Raw genomic sequence first — 18,954 nt, 5'->3', positions numbered from 1 at the left:
TGTCAGTGAATAATGAACAGTTCTGAGGAAATGGAAAATATTAGATGGAACTCAGTTGTCTTGTTTTCTCCATTTTCTTTTTTATCTTTTTTCTTTTAACTGTATATTGCCTTCTCTAGAATGCATACCACTGAAATTATTACGCTGAGCTCTAGTTTTTTTGATGCTCATAAATATCTATAGTTTTTTTAGTTAGTGTTTAGCTGACTGATGTATCTCTGATACTAAATAATTCACCACAACATCAAACTAAGTCAATAGGTCCATCTACCTGATCAGAGCACCAAAGCTGTAGAAAGAAAAAAACAAAAAAAGAATCTGTAATACATGCGATCATTCCCCAGAACTCACCTGCAAGACCTCCTCTATTGCCACGAGATGTCTTCACTTGATTCAGTCGGCTGAAATAATTTCCAGAAATTATCTACTGGGAGGAACAGAATGGAAGGGGGAAAAAAAAGCAGACTCAGGAAGAAATGTCATTGATCTTGCTTTTAATTTTTTTACTGACTGAACTTTAAAGACTTCAGCTGCATTCTTAGGAACACAAAAGGGAGGTGTGGAGAAACTCAGTAGTGATTTACTATAAAACTGAAATATCAACCTAAATGATTCTATGATTCCATGAATCCATGAGATTGGTATGTACTATAGAAATACATCCATGTTTCCTACAGTTGGTTAGGAAGCTAAACAGAGGAGATGCACATTAGCACTTCCTGCAGACACTGCTGGAAGCTAGAAAGATCTGTCTTTTACCACATATTCTGTGTTACTGTGGTCCCGTTCTGGAATCCTTTGCTTGGTTAATAAAACTAATCCTTAGAAAAGTGACTTGACAAAAAGGGAAATCAGACTTTATCTTTCCATATCTTATATGTCCCCATTGACTCACAATTAATTTCCAGATACGTCAAGCTTCTCTTGCTCAATGCAGTAGGACCGTGTGGTTCATGGGCCAGAGGATGGGGAATAAGCCATCAAGCATATAGGGTCTCCAAGAGAGACTGCAGCACTGCATTACAAATAAATGAGATAAGCCCCAAACTGTGGGATGATGAAAAGTGGGAGTCCGTTGTCTATTTCCCATGCACTGCACTGACAGTTGACAGATATACCCAGTTAAACATTGTCTGTAAAACCTGGTATTATTTTTAGTCTCAGGTGAGCAATCAGGGCATTCATTGTCATTCCCCTATCATTTGTTTTTAGGTGATGGATTTGTCATCATTGTAAAATGGAATTCGGCTTCTTTTGGAAAAGAAATCAACACTTAGGCCATACTTATGAGCAAGTCAAAAGACACCCAAGGGTATGATTGCTTTGTATGCTGTTCTTTTTAATAAGGCCAAGGAAAAGCATCACTGGATGGGATTATAATCATCTGCTGCTTTAATGCAGACAATCGAAGAAGGCTCCTTACTGATGGTTGTAAATTCATCATTAAGGATACCACTCAGAGTCATTTGGCATGACATTTTTTATGCACAGAACAGAAAAGTGCCGTATTAGCTCCTGAGTGATTGGATGAGTTGTACATCCATTAATGGGCATATCAGAAAATGTTTCCAAGCTTCAACTTATCTCCTACACAAACCGAGAAGATGCAGATTGTCTTGTTGTTGTTTACTCAAATTTTTTGGTGCATTTTTTCACTCTGTCCAAGATCCTGTTTTATTTGAGAACCTGCTATCATCATGCATTGTAGATTCTACTGCTGACTCTGGGATCATAACAATCTGGCTGCATTCACGTATTATGAAAACTACAGGATGATAAGCAATATGAGAGCAAATTAGTTGCACTAATCCTGTAACGGATAAACATTTCTCAATTCACTGCTTTGGGAAACAACAGAATTGGTAGATCATAAGCCCAGGAAAGCTGGACAATTTTTTTGTCAAAGTTTTTATCCACCCAAGTGTCAGTTCAGCCTGGCTAAAATCCATGTGCCATCCACCTGAAAACTGCAAAATTATTCCAACAAGAATTCATTAAAACATAAAAACATTAAAAGCAAAACCTAAAAAAATCTATATTCATATTTTCATAATAGACCACCTTTTTAATTTGTTTCATTTCTAAATATAACTAGATTTGATTTTCCAGAAAAAATACATAAAACAAAAAATGAAAAGTTTCATTTTCCCTTTTGGCCAACTCAAAAATCTATGTTTTCCTGTTATACAAGTGAAATGAAATATAAATCATTCAAATTCCCTGCTCTGTAGTCCTTCTTCCTGTTCACGAATCATTCATGAACTGGTTATGACCTGTTAATCTATTCTTTATCCACACACTTCATTGATCAAATTACATGAACAAATTTCAGCCAAGAACATATCAACTGATTCTTCACTTAGGGTATTTATGTAACTGTGATATATGACCATCACCCATATGAATGGTGTCATATTTGGTCCCCTGCTGGATATATGATTTACTTTTTTTTTCAGAGAGGAATTGCCAAGTATAAAGTCATGACATATCTCAGATGTGAATTTTCAGATGAATACTCATTAAATGTTTAAAAGATATACAAATCTAGACAGCAGTATTATCCACCTTTAAGCCATCAACGTATTTTCAGTGCTTTGAACCAATGTTTTATTTAATAATATGCACAAACTATAGAAATAGTTTCTAGGAGGCACTAGATAATAAGAATGCTCTTAAAAAGTAATAATTTAAAAAAGCCTATATTTCTGTATTTAGGCTTCCAGTATAAACAATATATTTTTCCCCTGTAACTAATCATGAAAATTCAGTCACACCTCGGCTGCCAGATAGTTAGGACACTCACCTAAAGGAGAAGGTTCTGGTACAAGCCCAACCCATGCTCATGGATCTGAACCTGAAATTTCCATATCCCTGCCAATGTCACAGCCTGTGAAATACACAAACCACTTCCTTGGAACTTTAGGGGAACAGGTATGGATCAGCACTTGTGGGGGATGGTGAGAGAAAGACTGCTCGCTCTTCTAGCAAAGGTACTTATTTAGTACATAAAACAGGTAGGTTACAGTATCAAGCAAAATACTGGGTCCATGCCATGTGAGGCTACTATTTAATTCCAGGTAGTTAATTCTCCTTTTAGTTTTTGACCAGAAAGACTTTTCTGACTTGAGAAACCTTCTTAGCCAACATATTCCCTTATAAAATTGCTCAATTTACCAGAAATTTACTCCTCCACCCCAAAAAAAGTTTGACTTGAAAGTTTCAGGCCAGGTCTAGGATGCAACTTTTGGAGTCACATATAACTGCCTTCATTGTCTGATTGGTTGACCTGTTTACAGATCTTCCCCTGCTGTGCATATGACCAAGCATTTTGTAGGCAGGCATGCTGGCCAATAAAATCTCAAAAAGCAATGAAACATTCCCATCAGTGCAAGCAACAGTTCTCAGTATAAATAATTGTCTTGTCATCTCTCCCCAGGCTCATTCTCTTTCCTTTCTTTCTCGCTCGCCTGCATTTCCTCAGAGATGTTCTTTCTCTGTCAACATAGCCTCGTGTTACTTCTCTGCAGCTCTGCTGCCCTCCATTCTAAAATCTGGCATTACAGTGAAACTTCCAAGAATTCCATTCTCTGAAGCATTATGAGTCACACTGTAGTCTTCAGCAATATTTTTAAAACACCAATGTTTTTTTAATCACTCTTGAGACCCACAGAAGAAAGTAAGGATATTATCTTGCTAACTTACAGTCGTGGTTGTTTTTTCTATTGCCACCCACACTCTCTCATCTTTCTCCAGATACTCTGCTCCAGTCTTTCAATAACGCAGGCATATGGTATTCAAGCATGCCAGAGTCTGACTTCAAGTTTTAGTCATTTTTCTTCCTGTAAAAAGGATGGAGGGACATTAAGCTTATGACCGTTTGAGAGCTTTCTTTACGTAAGAGTTTTATTAGGGTTTATACTTTAATAAATGAAGTATATACTATACCATAAAACTAACAGATAGATCAGGTCTGAGCCGTAATTCATCGTATCTGCATACTAGCAATGCCATGTGTCTGGCATGTCGGAGGCAGCACAGAATTCACTGGTGCAAACAGTGAACATAGGAAGGAGAGAATTCCTGCCTGCTCCTTGCAGTCACTTCCAAAAAAGTCTTTTAACAGAGGAGCTGGTTATCTTTAGGAGCTGTAGCTCTAAATACTGTCCCTGATAATAAAAATATAAATCTTTATTCTACTATTTGAAAAGCTTTCCATTTTAACGAGAAAAAAAGAAACATTAGTAAGCTATGGTAAAGTTATCACTTCATTTTCATTGTATGTTTCAATGCTTTCTCCTTTTTCTTGTGCATGATGGATGAGGCAGCTTGTATTACAAAAGAGTTATTTGCAGCTTAGGACAAAAGTTCCACAAATTGCTGTTATCTGCTCTGCAGATGCTCATGTGACACTCTGAATAAATATACCTCAAGGTAAGCACATAACACTGGACAACAGGCGTTCAGTAAAGAAGGTTCCTTAAGACCACAGTTATCTGAGCTTCTGTAAAGATCAGCTTCTTGCATGAAGCATTCAAGGATGACTGGCTGCCCCATGATAGTCTTTAAAAAAAGCTGCCAGGAAATAAGAGGATGAGGAGACCTAGATTTCAAATTACCAGCTGATCATATGAGGAAAGTACATTCCTGGGTCTCAAAAGCTACTGAAAAATGGTCAGTGAGCTTGTCTGTGCAAGAGATGGTTGAGAGAACTGTGAAAATAAACACATCATTGAGAAATGGAGGTAGGATGAGTGAGATTTGCTTAAGAAAAGGCGAGAAGAGTGTTAAGTGAAATAGAAAAGAATCTATATTAAATAGTATTAATGCAGTAAGCCAGGAAGCTATGAGTGATCAGGACTCCTGAAGAATCAAAGTTAGGTGAGGGATTTTATACACACACATGCACATGTTTATTTGTCTACATAAAATAAACCACAATCATACTGAAACTGCGTATTTTACATCCAGCTCATACAGGGCTTTTCTGTCACATGGCCTCATACCCAGGAATGTGGAAAAGCGATAAACTTGCCTTCACAAAAGTAGGATTTTGTTCCCACTTTATGTATCTTTAAGAAATCTTGGCCATTTTTTTAACTTGATTGTACCAGTCCTAAGCTTTTGAAGGATGCTGTAACTACTGTTTAAACAGGCCAAGCTGTTTAAAAATTGCTTTACTCACTGTGTGTTTTTTAAGGTTAAAAAGAAAAATACCATTTTCTAGGAAACAGGGGCAAAATATTCGCACGGTTGCCTAATGTTAAGATTTTCAATCCATATTTAGTCTCCCTAGTGTCAGTAAAATTGTTATACCTCAGTGACAGATATCCACAAATCTCACTGAATGGCTATGAGATACAACCCGGCTAAAGATCAAACTATCTATAAACGCATTACCATTATAGATGCAGGACCCTACTTAAATACAGACATCCAGTTTTGAACATTTGTCATAAGACTATAGCAGTGATGGGCTAAGACCTTCGGTAACTGCTGATGTCATTGATCAGCTGCAGAGATTTCAATTTTTCACTGAAGCTATCATTACCAAAAAAGCACCTCTTTAAGCCCCTTCTGTTTCAGTCTTTTGCACTACTTCTAAGAAAAAGAGTATCATCATCTCCTTCGAACCTCCATCACTGTGATTTCATGCCTCGGACAGAACAGGATGCAACGCACACTACAAACAACCTCTGGTCTGGGCAGCACACGTCAGGCTTAGCAAAGAGAACGTCATCAGTCAAAGATCAATAGCTAAAATTTCCAGATTACTCTGAATCATTCTCCTGAGTGGCCTTTGTACTACCTCTTACTGGCTTTTCAGGAATAATTAGAAACAGGTGGCAGTTGCACTATTTCTGTAAGTTTAAAGCAAGCTGAAAATCAGAATTGAGTTGCTACATTTTCAACAGCAGAAAATGTCAACAGCACAGGCAATTTTCATCTGAATTCACATACGCTTTTTGCAGTGCTTCACAGAAAGAAAACCCAATTGACACAACAGCGAAATCCAGCATGTACAAAGTATGAAGCTCTGAAAATTAAGACTACTGTAAAATTTAGAAACACAGGATCCTGATGTGAATGTGTGTCTCTAAAACAGACTATTACAGATCTTAGATTTGTATATGCCAGACATAGCTGAATGAAAGCCAAAGCCTAGATTAATCCACTTCCTATAAAAGTTGCCTAAATATGTATCTGAAAATGAAAACACAAAAAAATATTTATCAGAGAGCTCATAAAGAAAATAATACTTAATCAGTCACAAGTCAGTAACCAGTTAGCACACGTTCAGGAACTGACTCACCTTGAAGGATTTTTTGTTTTGTTTTTCTCTTGCACGAAATATACTTTCAGAATTCATTTTTTCTTTATAACCATTCTTTAATGAACTCCACAATGTTAACTATTTGCTTACAAAAATAAGTGTTATTTTGTTCACTCTTACCTTCTTTTTCTATAAAGTGTCCCCTCAACATCATTTATGAAAAAAAGCAAAGTAATATGTCGGGTATTTAAAGGGTAAGCATCCAAATAATTTAGAAGATAAAGACTACATATTTTAAGAAACCTATCCTAGCACAGCAATAAGATGGGAGTTACAGCTGTGGCACAGATTTTAACTGAGGAAGAATCAATGCAGATTTGCAGATGGGAGTCACGCCTCAAAAAATGTATTAGCCTTGTCTAAAGGTGGGTAAAGATGACCTGGTAACTGCAGCGTTGCAAATCTATACTTGGATACTTGGGTGCATACGACTTGGATTTCCATAAAGCTTTGGGGAAATTGACAGGTCTTTAAAAGAGTGAAGCTACCATGGCACAAGAGGAACAGTCCTCTTGTGTATTATTAGCTTTTTCCAAGTTTGGAAAGACTAACAGCCAGTTGTCAGAAGGGAGGAAGGTTACTTGCAAGGCATTACAAGGTCTCTGCTGGAATCCATGATGTTCACCATACTTATAAGTAATCTCAAATACAGAGTAAATAGAAACTTTATACATCCTGCTGATGATATGGAATTACTCAGGACAGTCAAAACTAAAGCTGTTTGAGGAAAGGTATAGAAGCATCTCACAGTACCAAATGAGTAGCTGGTAAGGTGACAGATGAAATTAAATGCCACTTCTAAGTTTGGAAAAAAGATGTGTACACATTTTTGCACATAATGGCTGCCTGATGCAACTCTGGGCAACAAAGTCTACAGAGAGTTTAATGATTAAATGAAACAATTTCTTTTCATTAATTCACACCAGTGATTCAGAGTATTCCTGATAGTGCCTTTTAATTTCATTAAAAGTTGGTGGCATTTAGACTACCACAGTATTTTTTATAATTCCATTTGGGGATTGGTCTTCTCTGTCTTTACAAGTGTTTAATAAACACAAAATATTTCTCCTAACACTCTATGAGGTCAATACACTACATAACTCTCCTCTCACAAGGGATGGAAACCCAGGTATTTCAGTTAAATGATTTGCACAAAGTGCTAAAAATGTGTTGAGCAACTCTCTGCTAGAAAACTGTCATTTCCATTGAATCTTTTCCTAAAAGAAATGAAATTTAATTTAAGCTTTTCTTGACAAAGTGGAAAACTTTGTCAAGTAGATATATTTCAACCAGACGTTTCTGGAAAAGAAAGGTTCCAATTTTCACATTAAAATTTTAGCCAAACACTACAATCAAATGACCCAAAGATGTATTAATTTGAATCTTTTTTCCTGAAGATGTTCAACAATTTCTCTTTTTGTTCCCACCTGGGATGATTTTCTTTTACAAAGCCTCTATTTTTTTGAGAAAGAGAAATGAAAGAGTTCATTCCCTTACTAGATCTGTTTATCCATTACATGCCATGAGTTGACAACACCACAAAGAACTACCTCTAAGGAATTATTACATCTTCTGCATAGAAACATCTGTCTAGTAGCATCTCTTCATAGATTAAACTTTCTGGGTACAGAGTAGGTCCCTGATGATTAACATTCCCTGAACCATCCTGTGAGAGGTTTGTATGCGTGCAGGGAATACCAAAACAAAATGGAAGTGTCCTGCCCCAGACTGAAACTGCCCCTAGGCTTAAACTAAAGATTATTCTGGAAGATAAGGAAAAATACTGTAAAAAATTACCTAATTGTAATAGAGGAGTTGATATAAATTTTAAAGTCTGTGATAGCAACAGCACTGAACTATGATCTGAAATGATAGGCTTCACCTGCTTAGTCAATCTGTAATACTACATAAAGCCCAACTAAGGCTCTATGCGTATTAATAGATTGCACTAGGTAACTGCTTGTGCCTTTTTAGACTTCTTCAGCTGCTGGTCTTTACCCTTGCAGACTTTCTGTTAAGTATGAAATCAAAATGTGTTAAAATAACCACATGCACCAATAAATGCTGGGAGATGACCAACTGGAAAGCAGTTCTGCAGAAAAGAACCTGGAATCCTGGTGGACACCAAGCTGAACATAAGCCAGTGATATGCCCTTGCTTTGAAGAAGCCCAAAGTCATCCTGAGCTACATTAGGAGGAATGTTGTGAGTAGGTTGAGGAATTTGATCCTTCCCCTCTACTCAGCACTGGTAAAGCCACACCTGGAGCACTGTGTCCAGTTCCGGGCTCCCCAGTACAAGCGAGATGCACAACTATTGGTAAAAGTCCAGCAAAGGGCCACTGAAATGACTGGCTAAAGTGCTTCACATGAGGAAAAGCTGAGAGAGCTCGGACTGTATAGCCTGGAGAAGGGGCATGTCCTTAGTGTATATAAATACCTGAAGGGATGGTGTACAGAAGATGGAGCCAGACTCTTTTCAGTGGTGCCCAGTGACAGGACAAAAACCATGGGGGTTTCCATCTGAACATCAGGAAACACTTCTCATTGTGAGAGTACCAGACCACTGGTACAGGTTGCCCAGGGAGCTTGTGGAGTGTCCATCTGTGGAGATATTTAAAAGCCCTCTGGACTTGGTCCTGGGCAACCAGCTCCAGTGGCCCTGCTTGAGCAGGGGGGTTGGACCTCCAGAGGTCCCCTCCAACCCCAAGCATTCTGTGATGTGTGATTCTGTGAAATATTACTCAAATTGATGCAAGATTAAGGAGAGAGAATGAAAGAATAGAGGAATAATAATAATAAAGAAAATAGTCTTTAACAAGAAAACTAAGGAAAAGATGCCTGAGCAACTAGAGCAGCAGAATCTTTCTGGTACATTTATTTATAACAAGTACTTAATAAAACAGCTAGGAAAAAATATAAACCAGAAGGAGAGCATATGCATCCCCAGATCACAAAGGAATTAGCTAGTTAATTTATGAGCCACAGACAATTAAATTGGTATGCCAGAAGGAGCAGGTACTGAGAAATGGAAAGGGAAATATGGATTAACACTTTTCCTATGGAAGTCCAGGGAATTCTAGCACTTACTTTGCAGTATCTCTTTCTTCTCCTTCCAGAAAAATAATTGAATAAATGCTATTATAAAAAAATGTATGAACACAGAGAGGGGCCAAGAGCATAACTGCTAGGATGGAAGGTACCTCTGGAGTTCAACTACTCCAGCTTCTGCCTCAAAGTAGGGTCAGCGGTGAGATTTGACCAACTTACTCATATGCAGTTTGGTCTTGAAAACCTTCAAGGACTGCACAACTTCTCTGAGCAATCTGTTCCAGTGTTTGACCGCCTTCACTATAACAAAAAGCTCTTCCTTACACCCAGTCTGAACTTGTCTTGTTTCAGCTTCTGCCTGTTGTCTCTTGTTCTCCCACCACACAACATGATGAATAGCCTGGTTCCATTCTCTTGGTGACCTCCTACTACAAAGTTGCCCAAAAGCCATTATCTTCTTCACATTGAACAAGCCTCAGCTTCTACTACAGCAAATCCTTCATCGCCCAATCATCTTGGTGGCCCTCTGCTAAACACACTCCAGTTTTAAATTTAGATGACGAATCCTCACTTCAGAGATACTCATACTCTAGTGGGGAATAGCCCTTACAGGTACCAACTTGGTTGAATAGTTGGAATCCTTCATCTTAGAGAACTGGTATATAAAAGACAGAAAGATCTCCCTATTCAGGAGTGACTATAAAGCTTTTCTTAACTTTTATTGAGGCCAAAGTCCCACTTAAACAATTAAAACTAAAAATCTACTTGCATTTCTTAAGAGGGATAGACTCAAGCACATGTTAAAGTGCTTTTCTGAATCTAACCTGTAACTGGACTTTATGCCTGATTACAGTGCCTTTCAAAACTTTACCCACAAATTATTCATATTTTCCTAAACACTGACAAAACCTTATGAACTGCAAAGTAATTAAAAGACAAAAGGTAATGGAAGAACATATATCAAGTCTGGAAAGAGGTGGTAGCAGACACAACAGAGTTCATTCAGTATTACTTAAGATTTCCATAAGCTATCCATGGTGATAGATCAACAGCACTTATATTTGTAAATTATACTGTACCATTATGAATGCTAGTGAAAAGAGTGAAATACAATGCAAAGGAGTTTGAAAATATCATGTCATGGAAGCCAATCTGCTTGCCTTGCTTATACATAATTCCCATTAAAACAGTAAGGTGTGCAGAATTTGGCTCCTGGATATAGGAAATAAAGGAACAAATCCAAAGCCTACTGAAGTCAATAGGAGACATTCTTCTGACCTCAATGGGCTTTGGATATCACCCAAAATGAGACTCACTCTGGAAAAACGCAAGCTGAAGGAAATAATCATTCAAAAAGTATCTGGGAGAGAGATGTTTGGAAAACCTGGAAATCAAAGAATACCTAGGAGACTTTGTGTAACATATGATACATGACAAGAGCTTATGAACCCTGTTACAAGATTGCAGCTTTTCTAAAAGCTTATTAGTCTAGAAATTAAAACAGAAAGTAGAAAGAGAAGAAAACAACCCATTCCATCCAGTTAGGGAGCAGAAGTCACAGGGATATCATATCACAGTGCAGGCAGGTTGTTTGTATGGAATTTACAATGTGACAAGCATCAAGTAAAAACACAACACTAAAGGTAATCATCCTGTTTGAGAAAACACTAATTTCTCAGCTCTTCTCCCAGATACAAGTCTGCTAGTATCTGCCAAGATGAAATGCACAAATGGTTTGCATATAGAAACTTATGGTCAGATTTCAATACGAGGCAAGTGTTACATTTGTGATTTGGTCCCCTTCTCATTTTAGTGGTGAAGGTCAGCAGGGCCTTTTAAGATTCCATCTTTCCCTCTCTACAGGAATATCTTGTGCTAAACCAAGGATTTCCTTCTTCCTCTTTAGTGGAAGGATGCTCACTTTCATTCTCCTATATACCTTGCTGCTGTCAGATGGAGAAAATTTCTAAGAATATACATATACCTCAGTAAAATGAAGGTCTGATCTTATTCTCAAGATCAAATGGACTCAGCATGCATGCTATAAATTCTCAAGCTACCTATCCTCAGCAGTTATTTCCCTACAACCTTATTGCGGAGAGCTGGATAAGGACATCCATAAGAACGTGCTATGTATCAGGAGAACAACATAAACAAATGATAAAGGTAGTTTCCCCCATCTAGGCTTCTGCCCACAAACTGTCTCCATTTATGCAGTGAAAGAAGCCAAGAATGGTTTGCATAAAGAATAGACTGATTGTATTGAAAAGCTATGGCAGCCTAATCCACCTACTGCAGTTCAGAATGACTTGGTCCTTCTCTGTTTTCACTCCTTTTGCTGCTGAGGAGAGGAAAACTTTATTTCTCACAAAAAAAAAAAAAAAAAAAAAAAAAAAAAAAAAACACCCAACCCCCTAAAACCCCAAAACTCCAACACCAGCCAGTGTGGCTCAACAAATAAGATTCAGCAGGCTTTGCAATTTCCTGTTTCATTGGTCCAGACCACCTCTATATATTTTTTGCTTGTAAGACATAGATAAGAAAAGGGAGAAGACAAGCAGACATCCCTGAATAAATGTCTTGGAATATATAACTGTAATATGATTACAATAAAAATAATAAAGCTCTACTTCATTGTAGAATGTCTTTAGGTTTGTACACAGTAGATTATGTGCTATTTAGTACCTTTATTTCTGTTAAAATCTTTCTATTCTTAGACTTTAAAACAAGAATAATTATTTTTTTTGGAATTCTACAGCTGACCCTTCACAGAAAATGTTGGAAAACATTTTATTTCAAAACATTCATGCTTATGCTTCATATATTTTTTGGACCACTTCACATTAAAAGTTCATTGGCTTTTGCTAGAAAATCATGCCCCAACATGACTGTAATTCTTTCAGTGGGCTCAATCCTGTGAAATCCTGTGCACTAACTTCTACTGACAAATTCTTAGGTTTTCTCTGGATCTGATCTTTTGTGACATCACAAAAATGGTAGTGGAATGAAGTCACAAATAAAGGATTAATTCACATGGGTAGGAAGAAAAAGGAGCACATGGATTTTAAAACATGAAGATTGTAAAGAAATTCCTCAACAATACAAATGGGAAAAGAGAAATTATGGATAACATGACACACGAGAACATTTCTCAGTAGTCTGCTTTGCAAAATCTTTTTATAAAACTTCAGGAGGTTTTCTTAGAAAGTAGACCCCTATGCATATACTCTAAATTCCCCTTGATTTTGTAACACTGATATTGGAAAAATCACATCTCTTGCCTGAGAGCTCTAGGTTCAATTAACGATGTTAAGCATTTTTTTTCAGATACACAGAGAGTGACAGGATTATAGACCACCGAATTGTTGGTATTTTAAGAATCTGACAGGCTCAGCACCATGTGCCATTCTAGCCTCTCTGTGTATCCTTTGTGGTTAAAACTCTTAAGCACTTTAAATTCTTTTGGTCGGTATTTTTTTCCTTTTAGGGCAGACAACTAAAAGCACATTCCAAGTAACCATTTATGGTGTACAGAAAATTACAAGATACTAAAATCACCTCTTTGAAGGTGTTTCCAGGCTTTGGATAGTAAAACAAATATTTATAAAAAAACCCAAAGTTGTTGTTTTAAATCTAGAATATAATTATCTATGTTCCAATTCAAATGAAAGACAGTAACAGCACAAAGACACAGCAAAATAATATATGTCAAAACCTAGAGCCTTTACTTGGACAAATTCCCCATCAAGCTTTGGTGGCATCTTTGCCTGATGAAATATGGCTGAGCCAGACCTGAAATAAGCAAAAATTTAACAAACCACACTAGTTGAATCAGCTATGAAGCAACAAATTAAATATTAAAATTTTTTTGTCTGAAAAATACTGGCAATTTTGTGAATTATCAATACAAAAGTAGAGGTTCACTAAAGCATGAGTCCTCAGACTCATTTATCCAGATACAATAGAGGACCAAAAAGATGTTTGAAGAAGCAGATGACTTTCCAGAATGTTTGATACAGACTGGAAGAAATATGCGAACAAATTTTTCAAATCATCAAGCTCTGGCAAACAAAACTGACTGTAGCTTTGCATAACTCCATTTACAAATGGCTCAGTCCTCTCACGTTTCTTCTTTTCCAGTGAATAAGACAAAACTGTGGACTGGTCCTGTGCAGGAGCAATATCTTGGTGCTGGGGAAGAAGTCAGCATTCCTGTGCTGCAACAAGGGAATGGGCCAGCAAGCAGGTTCCTTGGAAACCAACATCTCATTAAGAACTGGTGGACATGTAGCCCAGCAAACTGTCCTACTCCACAGTCCACTGCACTAGGAAGCAGGGGACGAGAGTTGCTGTCAGCCACCTGCAGCTGGTATATCAGGTCATGGAGTAGGAGAAAGATTCTGGCACTGTGCTAGAAAAGTATGTAAGACGTGTCCCTATCTGTGGGGGTGCATCGATGCAGGAGCCAAATCTATGAGTCTCACACTCAGTGCACAAAAACTTAACAGCTCAGATGGATGGGTAAATTCTGTATCAGTGTTGCATGGGATGAAAGCTTTGCAGTTCTGCAGAGGAATCTGGTTCTGCTCTGTACCATCTGTGCACCAATTGTGTGGATTGTTTGTTGAGCTTTGTTTGTTTGTTATTTTTCATTCGGGAAAGACATAGAAGTCAGTAAAAAGAATGCACTTCAGGTCAGTTTAACTCCTGAGCTATTCTTCTTTGCCCTCGGCGCTGTTGATTATAGGTTCACATTTCTTACAAGAGTTAAAAAGAAGATTCATACCTAATTACTATGTTCTGCAGTTTATTTAATTTCAAAGATGACAATTTAATTTCAAAGTTTGTTCACATTACTGAGGGAAGTGGAGAAAATCTGAAAATACAAAAACCATAAGATTCAAGGTCTGATGTTAGATCCTTGCAGCTGACAGTGTGTTTGTATGTGCATGTAAGACACATACAATCTGTTTGAAACCTAATGACCATGTGATGGTAAATACCTGGCAGATCCAGACCGTGAAGTAGATGCTCCCATTAGGTTTATGCTAATACTGCTAAGACAATGTGTTTGTTTGCATGTATTCTTACAATATGCGTACAAATTAGAGTGAACAGTTCTTAGCAACAAGTAAAAGCAACAAAAAGTTTATACATACATTAAACATTTCTATAAATATGTGCATTCTATGCACATCTAATAAACACATTTCAGTCTATGCACATCTAATAAACACATTTCAGACAATTTAAAATCTTCATGTCCACAGGCCCTCTAAAAATGCTGTGGCACTCACAGGGAGAAATCTGAGACCACTAAAAATCAGGTGAGCCTTGCTTAATCAGGGCTCTTCAGACTACAGAAACCCAGAGAGGCACCCAAGAGAACCCTCGAGAAAAACTAAGACTATAATGACGTCAAGGTGGAAAAAAGGCATTGCTCCTATCTGCTTCTCCAGAAGCTTCCCTTGACTTACAGGGAACACAGCACCTTATGCTCTCAGTCAACAAAAAGCAGCAGTGGAAGAGATGGACTAAGAATTGCATAAACATTGGTAAATGTCTTACAGGAATGTTTTTTAAAATCTTGATGTTCTTTTTTGGCTTCTGGGGTTTTGGCAGGAACTCCAGTCTCTAGGCCCATTTCTGTGTACACACTTTAATGATGGGCTTGATTAAGAGACAGTAATTCCCTGGAGGTTTAGCTATCTTATTGACACGTAAACGAGTACAATGCCAAAATCAAATGGTTATGTCCCAAACCAATGGGAAATCACAGATGCAAAGCCATGATGGATTCTTCATTTTTCAGGCTTCATGTATTTCTACTGTTTTCCACTGTATATAAGCTTTATAATCTCACCAACACCCAACCTGGCCTTGCAAGAGACTACCTTCTGCCAAACAACAAGCAGTAGCAAAAATGTCAGCCTACATCTGCCCATGAGGGAATTACATAGGGGTCCAGTTATGTTCGTCCCAGTAACTCTGCCTGCCAAGTGAGCCAGTGTCCCTCAAATGAGGATTTAAAGAAGAACACAGATGCTGGCTCTGGGATAAGCTAAGACAGACTGCTAAGGAAAATACTAGACAATGAACTGCATTACAGAGTAGTTCAGGAGTCAGCCCCAAAGGAAAATAAGGCAATGATTTTATAAAAATGAACTTGCTGTTCTCCAAACTTCTCTTACACGGACTCCAAATTTCCAGTCAGGTCAATATAATTTGCAGGCACATAAGACATATATATATCTCAGGACAGAACTTTATATTTAAGGCTCACCTTATCTCGATGAAGTACAACCATTTCTGGGATGACACTTGGAACTGTTTAATAGTGATAGGGCACAAAATGAAGCTAGCCCGCAAAGCTGAATGTGGGCAAAGCAGCCTGCTTAGCACTTATAAAAAGTACTTGGGAATCATTACTGATCACAAATTCTGTATCTTTTTAAGATTTCTTAAAGACACCAAAAAATATATTCAGGCATAGAACCAAAGCATCCTCTATACTAATCCAATGGCACTGAATTGAGACTAATTGACCATTTTTGCCTTCCTCTCCCTGGCAGGCTCAAGGAGAAGAACCCTCTCCTACGGCTCTGCATTCCCAAGACAATTCAGTCTCCTGAAGCCTTTTCTCTTGCAGGAGAAAGTGGAGATGCTCCACAGTCTGCAGTGCTACCATATATTCTTTCACTGGAATAAGAAATGTTTCCAGATCAACAACTTAAGAAGCCAATGGAGCATCTGTGTGCCAACATTAAAGTCTCTTTTCATCTGTGAGAATTCCACGCTTTCTAAAAGCCTTGCCTTCTCATAGGAAGATGGCCAAAATCTCACAAAGATAAGAGTTTATGGCAGAAATCTAAAAGTTTTGATCACTACTTACTTTATTTCTGCTTTTGAATATATCTCACTCTACATGTATGTTTTAATTTATACTTTATTATTTTCTTTGGTTTGACTTCCATTTGATTTTCAGTTCATTATGAAATTGTGAATATTTTATTTTCCATCCTTTTTTAATGTTGTGGTTCTTCTCATTAGTATTTAGTGACTTTCCCCTTCACTTGTTCTTTTGTGTTTCCTTAAGGCAACAAGCCACTCCTGTGGTGCTGCATGGGGATGGGAGAAGTTGCCAGCAATTCAGGTTTGTAAAATGCAGCTCTAGGTGGTATTTCTACATTCTACATACAGTGGTACATTTTGTCCAAAGAGGTAATTGTGAGGTCTTAATTTGCCTCAATTACTTATATATATTATACGCATAGATATTTCTCACATAACAAGATAATATAGCAAGTACTTAGGCATATTATACAAGTGAATATGAGTACATACATAAAATTTTCCAATATTCCAAGTAGCACAACAAATTCTTAAACAGCTTGGTACTTGCAAACACTATTACATGAAAAGAACAAAATGTAGTTGTCAGTCAATTAAAACCATTCATGTACAAGGAACGTATTTGTGGTTTATTGATTTTTTTTACTTAATTCTTAAAAGATTTTTAGGCTATGATATCTAGTATTTCTCATGTAATAATAACATTTTCATTAAATCTATATGAAATCTGATCATTCATTTGCTGCATTAGAAACCTAACAGTGTAATAATCTTAAAGAACCACAGTGACATGAACTAGATACAGAAAGCCCTCACAGTCCATTATTATGACAAACTAGAAAACCCCAAACCCAAATACTGAAACTGAGAAATATAAATTTTGTTGGTTTTAGAGCAAGTCTGATGCAAACCCCACTGATATCTTTTGGAAAACAAATGAGCTTCACAACTTACACAGAAGGTCATCAAACTGAGAATCTAGTACAGCAGAGAAAAAAGCTGAAAAACTATATAAATTGTGTAACAGTTACTGATGGTTCAACGAACCTTTGAATATTGTGTTCAACTCATCTTCAAAAGATGTTTAGCTGAAAGAGAAAAGTGTCAAACACAGGTAATGAAAATGTGGTTAAAGGCACAATATGACCCTATTATAAGAAGAGACTGAAATGAGTAAGTGTTAATAAGACACAGGCAACAGATAATCAAATTTTGGCAGTAAGTGCCAAGAACGGTTATGTCTGCAGTGTTGTTTCACAGCAAAGAAACACAAAGGAAGCCTCGTGTTTCTGATCACTACTGCAAATGTAACAAAGAAAGAAAATCTAGAGGAAAAGGACCTTGGGATATTGGTCGATATCAGCTCAATGTGCCCAGGTGGCCAAAAAAGGTAAGTGGCATCCTGGCTTGTATCAGAAACAGTGTGGCCAGCAGGACAAGGTAATGGATCATCCCCCTACAGTTGGCACTCGTGAGGCCGCACCTGGAATCCCAACTTCAGTTTTGGGCCCCTCACTACAAGAGGGACACTGAGGGGCTGGAGCATGTCCAGGGAAGGGCAACAAAGCTGGTGAAGGGTCTGGAGCACAGGTCTTACAAGAAGGAGCTGAGGGAACTGGTCTTGTTTAGCCTGGAGAACAGGAGGCTGAGGGAGGACTTTATCACTCTCTACAGCTGCCTGAAAGGAGGTTGTAGTGAGATGGGTGTCATTCTTCTCTCCCAAGTAACAACCAATAGGACAATATGAAATGGCCTCAAGTTGCTCCAAGTCAGGCTTAGATTGGATATTAGGAAAAATTTCTTCATCAAAAGAGTTATCAAGCTCTGGCACAGGCTGCTGAGGGAAGTGGTTGAGTCACCAACCTGGAGGTATTTAAAAGACGTGTAGATGTGGTGCTTCAGGACATGGTTTAGTGGTGGGCTTGGCAGTGCTGGTTTAATGGTTGGACTTGATCTTAAAGGCCTTTTCCAAACTAAACGATTCTATGATTCTATGAAAATGGAGGGGCTCAGTCATAGCCTTCAACAGCCTGACAAAGTAAACAAGAAGGCGTTTGATTTTCAGCCAATAAAGACAAAGTGAAAAATGAAAGTGGGAAAGCTCTGGGTAGAGCTTTTTTTGGGTAGAGGAAGACAGACAGATGTGCATGATATTGCATAATATCTTATTGCTTTAGAACAATAAATATGATTGGAGAAAATTGAAGTATTTTTGAAAAAACTAAAAAATTAGAAAGTATTAGTCCTTCAGACGTGCTGAAGATGTTTAAACAAGGTACAGAGAATTTTGGAACAATGGAAATTCAATTGGAAAAGTACACTTTACATTATCAATGCCGTTTCCTCTGGAAACTGAACTCAACTATGGGATTAACTTTCCAAATCCATTACTGGACTACCTAGGATAGACTCTCCAAGAAGAGGCTACCAGAGACCCCCGATGCTTGAGAAAGTCAGCAAGACAGAGATATGAAATATTTCTGGAATTAAGCCCTTGCACTTGCTGTGCCAAGAGCAGGATTTAAAACAGCAAAATAATAAATTCTGCATGTGTTTTATCACATTTCACAAGATCTTAATTCATATTTGCCACAGATGTTTGGGAAAAGTAATTGCACTTTCCACTATGGCCATCACACAGCTTCCTCAAATCAGTTTCAAAGTTAGCCCTCACACTGCTTCTGCACATGCATCAATGATCTGTGTTTCCTCCAACTCTGGA

At 37.7% G+C, this 18,954-nt stretch overlaps 1 long non-coding RNA gene across 1 annotated transcript in view; it reads right to left on the bottom strand.

Annotated features, from left to right (window-relative positions):
• LOC121091361 overlaps positions 1 to 18,954 on the bottom strand; it is a 94,328-nt gene that overhangs the window by 41,833 nt on the left and 33,541 nt on the right. Inside the window, exon 3 of the long non-coding RNA XR_005828909.1 lies at positions 3,703 to 3,839. This is a non-coding gene — a long non-coding RNA (uncharacterized LOC121091361). The remainder of the gene's footprint in view (positions 1 to 3,702; positions 3,840 to 18,954) is intronic.

This window comes from Falco naumanni, chromosome 7 (assembly GCF_017639655.2).
Source record: "Falco naumanni isolate bFalNau1 chromosome 7, bFalNau1.pat, whole genome shotgun sequence".
Classification (NCBI taxonomy): domain Eukaryota; kingdom Metazoa; phylum Chordata; class Aves; order Falconiformes; family Falconidae; genus Falco; species Falco naumanni.
Note: the sequence above shows the minus strand (reverse complement) of the source record. Positions and strands in the feature narration are given on the sequence as shown.